This window comes from Prionailurus viverrinus, chromosome F2 (genome assembly GCF_022837055.1).
Source record: "Prionailurus viverrinus isolate Anna chromosome F2, UM_Priviv_1.0, whole genome shotgun sequence".
In the NCBI taxonomy this organism is placed as follows: domain Eukaryota; kingdom Metazoa; phylum Chordata; class Mammalia; order Carnivora; family Felidae; genus Prionailurus; species Prionailurus viverrinus.
The window spans coordinates 30701322-30709135 of record NC_062578.1 but is presented as its reverse complement, the minus strand read 5'-3'; positions in this window follow the sequence as shown (position 1 = coordinate 30709135).

Below are 7814 nucleotides of genomic sequence, written 5' to 3'. Positions count from 1 at the left end.
CCTATTATAAATATGTTCATAGAACTAAAGGAAATCATGCACAAAGAATCAAAAAGCTATATATAATAACAATTTACCATCAAACAGAGAATACTGATGAAGAGATAGAAATTATTTTAAAAAAACAGAAGGCAGTTATGGAAGGCCGTTATTGAAAGTACAATAACTGAAATGAACACTTTGCTAGAGGAGCTCAAAAGCAGATAAACTGGCAGAAGAAAGAATCAACAAACACTAAAAGAGATCAAAGGAGGTGATGCAATATGAAGAACAGAAAGCAGAAACAATGAAGAAAATTGCACACAGCCTCAATGAGATGTGGGATACCATGAAACATACCAACATATATGAATAGGAATACCAAAAACAATTTTAAAGGAAGAAAGAGAAAAACAATATTTAAATAAATAATGTCGGAAAGATTTCCTTAATTTGATGGAGAATGTTACTTGACAACTTTTTCTCTAAAATGTTCATTTTTTATTATTTATTTTGAGAGAGAGAGAGGAAGAGAGAGAATAAGCAGGGCGGGGCAGAGAGAGGGAGAGAGAGAAGACCATGCAGGCTCTGTGCTGAAAGCTTGAACTCAAGAACCATGAGATCATGACCTGAGCCAATATCAAGAGTCAGATAGGTGTTCAACTGACTGAGCCACCCAGGCACCCCAGAATGTTACTTCACAACCTTTGATTAAAATAAATTCATAGAGATCCATAGTTGAATTATTAAAAAACGAAGAGAAAATCTTGAAAGCAACAAGAGAAAGCCAACTCATCATGTACCAGGGAGTGCAATAAGATTTATATTTGACTTCTTATCAAAAACAATGGAGAACACAAGACAGTGGGATCGCACTTTCAGAGTGCAAAAAGTCAACCAAGTATCTTACATTTAGCAAAATTATCATTCAAAACAGAAGGTGAAATAAAGCTATTCTTAGATAGCATCAAATAATAAGGTTGCTAGCAGATATTCCTTATAAGAACTACTAAATGAAGTTATTCATGCTGGAAGCAATCAGTATCAGCCAGTAATTGGAATCGACACACACTTAAAAAAAAAAAAGTGTTCGTAAACGTGATTATGTATGTAATCAAAAAATCAGTATAATTGCATATTTCTTCATCTAAAGAGTCCTTTGGACTAATTTAAGAAGAAGCCACATAAATCAATGTGAATAAAATTGAATAGACTTTTGAAAGGGTGATTGGCATAATTATGTCCCCTCTCCCAAGATGTCATGATCCCATGATCCCTGAACCTGTGACTACCTTACATGAAAAAGGAGGTTTTGCAAATGTGATTAAGATAAAGGATTTGAGACAGGAAGATTATCTGGGATTAACCAAATGGGCCCAACCTAATTACGTGAGTCGTTAAAAGAAGAGACCCTTTCCCAGTTGAGGTTGATTAATGGGAATGTGATTATGGAAGGAAGATCAAAAGGTTGCAATGTAAAAAGAACTTAATATGCCAAGACTGGTTTCAAAGTTGAAAGAAAGGAACCATGAGCAAATGTAGGCATTCTCTAGAATCTGGAAAAGGCAAGAAAACTTACTCTCCCCCAGAGCCTACAGAAAGGAACACAGCTTTGCCTATGCCTTGAATTTGGCTCAGTGAGACCTGTCTCAAACTTCTTACCTACAGAGCCATTAAAGATATAAATTTGTTTCATTTCAAGCCACGATCTTAATGGTAATAAGTTATAGTAGCACTAGATAACTTTGAAAATGGTGGAATCTAGTTAGTAATTTTAGAATACCACAGAGTAAGATAGAACTCAGACTCAGATTGCTTCACCGGTGAATTCTATCAAACATCCAAAGAGAATTCATATCAATCATTCTCAAATTCTTCCAAAAAATTGAGTAAAGGGAACACTTCTCAATTCACTCCAAAAAGCTAGTATTACCTTAATACAAAAATCAGACAAAATATCACAAGAAATGTAACTATAGAACAATATATCTTAAGAATACAGATGGAAACGTCCTCAACAAAATATAAGCATCTTCAGGAATATATAAGAATTATAAGACCAAATAGGACCTGCCAGGAATGTAAGGGTGTTTCAATATAAAATCATTCATATTAAAAGGAGAAAGGAAAAAAACAAACCTAATTATCTCAATGGAAGCAGAAAAAGTAACAAAAATCGAACTCCCTTTTATGATAAAAACACTCGACAAACTTAGAAAAGAACTTCAACTGATAAAAGGCATCTATGTGAAACTCACAGCTAACATCATTCTTGGTGGTGAAAGACTAAATACTTTTCCCCTAAGATCAGGAACAAGACAAAGATGTCTGTTGTCACTTTTATTTAGCACTGTACTGTAGGTTCTAACAAGAGAGATTAAAGAAGAAAAAATAAAGTGCATCCATATTGTACTGAAAGAAAGCTGCCTCTATTTTCAAACTTTATTTGATATATACTCATCCAGATTCAGGATATACAGTCAATATACAGAATTTAATTGTATTTCTCTACATTAACAAAGAGCATTCTTAAAATGAAATTAAGTAACCAATTCATTTAAAATAGTACCAAAAAGAATAAAATACTTAGGTATAAATTTAACAAAATAAGTACAAAGTTTATATAATAAAAACTACAAAACATTGCTGAAAAAAGAGAATACTTAAATAAATAGAAAAACAATCCATGTTTACAGATCAGAACACTTATTGTTAGGAAGCCCCAATTAATCGACAGATTCAGAGCTATCCCAGTTAAAATCCCAGCTGATATTTTTGTGAAACTATATGGAAATAAAAGGGAACAAGCATAGATATAGAATATATAGAAAAATAAGAATATATTAGGATGACTTAGACTTTCCAATTTCAGAATTTGCTGCAAACTACATTAATCAATATATTAGTGCGGTATGGGCATAAAGATAAATGTATATATCAATGGAATAGAATGGAGTCCAGAAATAAACCCTTGACTTTATCATCAATTTTTGTTGTTATTTTTTCATTTTTTAAATGTTTATTTTTGAGAGAGACAGAGCACTAGCAGGGGAGGGGTAGAGAGAGAGGGAGACACAGAATCTGAAGCAGGCTCCAGGCTCCAAGCTGTTAGTACAGAGCCTGACATGGGGCTGGAACCCACAAATCATGAGATCATGACATTAGCTGAAGCTGGATGCTTAACTGACTGAGCTCCCTTGTTGCCCCTATCATCAATGTTTGAAAAGTGTACCAAAACAATTCAATGGTAAAAGAACAGTCTTCCAACACATGGTACTGGAACAAGATAGCCACATGCAAAACAGTGTGGTGGGACCTCCTCCTCACACCATAAACAAAATTATTCAAATTGGATTATAGACCTCAATGCAAAATAAAGCAAAATCTAAAACCCTCAGAAAAAAAAATTAGAGTAAATCTTTATGATCTTGGGTTAGACAAGGTTTCTTAGGTACAACAAAGCACAAATGATATAAGAAAAAAGATAAATAAAACTACATCAAAATTAAAATCCAAACTTTTATGCTGTAAATGATACCATCAAGAAATACAAAGATAATCCACAAAATGGGAAAAAACATTTGCATACCATATGGTTGCAAGAGATTGAGATAAGAGATTTGATAAGAGATTTGATAAGAGATTGATAAGAGATTGATAAGAGATTTACATACAGAATATAGAGCTTATACAACTCAATAATAAAAAGAATAATAAAAAGACAAATAATCTAATTAAAATGGGTAAAGGGGACTGCTGGGCGGCTCAGTTGGTTAAGTGTCCGACTTTGGCTCGGGTCAGGATCTCGCAGTTCATGGGTTTGAGCTCCATGTCAGGCTCTGTGCTGACAGCTCAGAGCCTGGAGCCTGCTTTGGGTTCTGTGTTTCCCTCTCTCACAGCCTCCCCCACCCCCCACCACTCACACTCTGTCTCCTTCTCTCTGAAATAAACATCAACAAAATTATTTTTTAAATAGGTACAGGATTTCAATAAATGTTTGTCCAAAGAAGTCATACAAATGGCAAAAACAGCAATGAAAAAAATGTTAAATGTCATTAATCATCATAGAAATACAAATCAAAACCACAAGATACTACTTTATACTCAATATTATGGCTATAATAAAAAAGACAGACAATAACAAGTATTTATCAAGAACAGGAGAAATTGGAACCCTTACCCATTGCTGGGTGGGAATGCAAAACGGTGCAGCCACTGTGGAAAACAGTTTGGTGGTTCCTTAAAAAGTTAAACATAGTTACCATATAACCCAGTTATTCCACTCCCAGGTATACATCCAAGAGAAATTAAAACCTGTACATAGCATTATTCATAATAGCCTAAGTTTGAAAATAACCCCAACATCCATCACCTGATGAATAGATAAATAAAAGGTATGTTATAACCATGTGATGGAATATTATACAATGAGAAAGAAAGGAAGACTGAAACATGCGACAACACAGATTAGGATTAAGTGAAAGAGGTTTATCACAAAAGACTAAAAACTAGATTTCATTTATATGAAATGTTCAGAGTATGCAAATCTATACAGACAAAAGATAAGTGATTGCTTAGGGCATCCATAACAGCATAACAAAGGTATGGGCAGCATAACAAATTGACTGCTAATGAAGTTACTTTGGGGGGAGACAAAATATTTTAAGATTATATTGTGGTGACAGTTGTACAGCCCTGTGACTAAAAAGAATTGAATTGTGTACTTAAAATGGGTGAATTGTATAGCATACAAATTATATTTCAATGAAGCTCTCATTAAAAAGGGCATGCTGCTGCTTTGAGAAATGATTAAGGGTCCTTTATTTTTTTTAACTTTATTAATTTTGAGAGAGACAGAGAGAGCACACAACCATGTATGTGCATGAGTGTGGGGAGGGGGCAGAGAGAGGAAAGAATCCGAAGCAGGCTTGGTGCTGTTGGCACAGAGAGTGGTGTGTGGTTCCATCTCACCAACAGTGAAATCATGACTTGAGCCAAAATCAAGAGTCGAAGTTTAACTGACTGAGCACCCAAGGCACCCCCCTGGTTAAAGGTCCTTTGACTAAAAGAGACAGAGGAAGATCAACTCTCTGCAAAATAAGCAGAAAGAAGAAAAGAAAGAAAGAAAAGAAAGAAAGAAAAGAGAAAAGAAAAGAAAAGAAAAGAAAAGAAAAGAAAAGAAAAGAGAAAGACTCTTAATTGAAAAAAATGGGGCATTTTATTGAAATAAATAGGAGTGCCTGGGTGGCTCAGTTTATTAAGCATCCGACTTTGGCTCAGATCATGATCTCATGGTTTGTGAGTTCAAGCCCCATGTTGGGCTCTGTGCTGGCAGCTCCAGCCTGGAGCCTGCTTCGGATTCTGCGTCTCCCTCTCTCTCTGCCCCTCCCCTGCTCGTTCTCTCTCTCTCTCTCTCTCTCTCTCTCTCTCTCTCTCTCTCTCTCTCAAACAAATAAACATTAAGAAAATTAGAAAGAAAGAAAGAAAGAAAGAAAGAAAGAAAGAAAGAAAGAAAGAAAGAAAGAAAAGGATGTATAACCAAGGCTTACAAAGGGAAAGGACAATCTCTCCGGAGTTTTGATGGGCAACTTTATAGACATTCTCCAGGTGCTACCATCCTGTGCTTTAGATCTCAGCCTTCCCAGTCTCTGTGCCCCTTTGTTTACCTTGAGATGAGCCAGCTTTGATCACATGCTCAAGGAGATTTTTTTCCCTAAGAGCAGAATTATTTATCTTTTAATTTCCAAACACATTTCACACACAAAAAACAATTTTTCTTGATGTTAAATTCCTGTAATAATCAATCTACCAATACTTATCTGGAAAATAGTTTCAAGTAGGCCACCAATAATCATTTTATCAGCTATTTCCTCTGATTGGCCAAATTCATTCTGTAGTAGTTTTTCTTTGCTTTCTATCAGTGGCTTTGGGGGAACAAAATCTTCCTCTGTATTTGAAAGTTCAGGTATTTTACTTCTCTCGATTGTAAGGGAAGTTATTAACAATAGGACAGGTTTCTCTCTTTCAGCACCAGTGCCTCTGATTTATTTTCTATTAAAAGAAATACCTGCAGAAAGTAATAAACTAAAACAAACAAATAAAACCCAAAGGATATAAAATGTAAAGTCTTTTTATTCAATCCAGTTGAACTAACCAGAGGAAATTATTTTTTAATAACAATTTTTCCATTAAAAAATAGAGCTCTATCTAAAGACACTATAAAATGGCTCATAATTTCATCACCCAGGTAACTACCATTATTGTTTTAAGTGAATATATAGTTAATATATGCATTTGGTCATAAAATGATACAAAAAGAAAAAAATTATATATTTTTGATTCTCCTTCCAGACATTTTAACTTCTATTTCCCAATAGTAATCTGTTCCAATTGTTTATTTGCTTTTGAAATTGAAAACTCATATATCAATATTTTCAGATTTAGTGCATTCATTTTTTTATTATTAAATATTTAATTTTTATTAGAGAATACCAATAAATTAATATTTATGTATTCCCCTCTTAGCTTTAAAAGATTTACAAATACCTCTAGCCACATTAGGGGCAGTTTACATTTATATCTGTTTAGGTAAAAATATTTTTTCCCTTCAACTTACAAACAAAGGCCATAAACAGCATATTTCATTGGCAGGGTGGAATTTTCTTTTTATCTGTTAACTTATATATGCATGTTTGTTTTATTATCTATTTCACTACGTTGAGTTCCTGCAGATGTCTCCAATCTAATGAGTTACTATTGTGCTTGAGCCCTAGATTTTGTATTCCATTTTTTGCAGAGTAAAGATCTATTTGAAATGAAGCTCTGGGCCAACAGGTATCCAAGAGGCTACTGAACTCACTTGTCAGAACGTTCTGTTCTTTTTCAGCTTACAGAATTTTCTATACTTTCTTGCCTTCTCCCCCAGTATCTTTATAAAACATGTTTTTAATGCTTAATTTCTTATATTTGTTCTTGCTCACTATCTTTTCATTCCCTGAACAATATAAATATTTTTCACTTGGCTTTGAACTTTATATAAATGGAATCATATAATATGAATTCCTTTGTGTAAAGCTTCTTTTGCTCAACATTGTGATTGTAGGAGTTCTGTTGCTGTATAAAGTGTAATTCATCCAGTTTCACTGCTGTATAATAGCCCATTGTACAATTATACAAATACATTTATTTTGTATACTGTAGATGAATATTTTTGATATGGAAGTTATAGGTTATTTCAAAAAAATGTTGCTATGAAAAATTTTACACATGTATCCTCCAACATATGTGTATGCATTTCCTCAAGATATTCGTAAGAGTTGAATTGCTGGTTTTACAGTATGTTTTACATATTATGTGTTGGCAAACTGCTTACCAACATGGACTTCCCAGTTTCTATCGTCACCAGCAATATGCAAGAATTTCTCTTGCTCCACATTTTCACCAGCATTTGATTCTATCACAGATTTTTTAATGTTACTAATTTGGTGAGTACATAGTAATCTCTCTATGGTGTTTTTTTGTTTGTTTGTTTGTTTAATTCAAGTTAGTTCACATACAGTGTAGTCTTGGCTTCAGGAGTAGAACTTGATTCATCTCTTACATATGACACCTAGTGCTCATCCCAAAATGTGTCCTTCCTAATGCCCATCATTCCACCCACCTCCCCTCCAGAAGCTCTCTTTGTTCTCTGTATGTAAGAGTCTCCTATGGTTTACCTCCCTCTCTGTTTTTCTCTTATTTTTCCTTCCCTTCCCATATGGTCACCTGTTGAGTTTCTCAAATTCCACAAATGAGTGAAATCATATGCAACTAGCATTCTCTTCTTGGCAATGTGG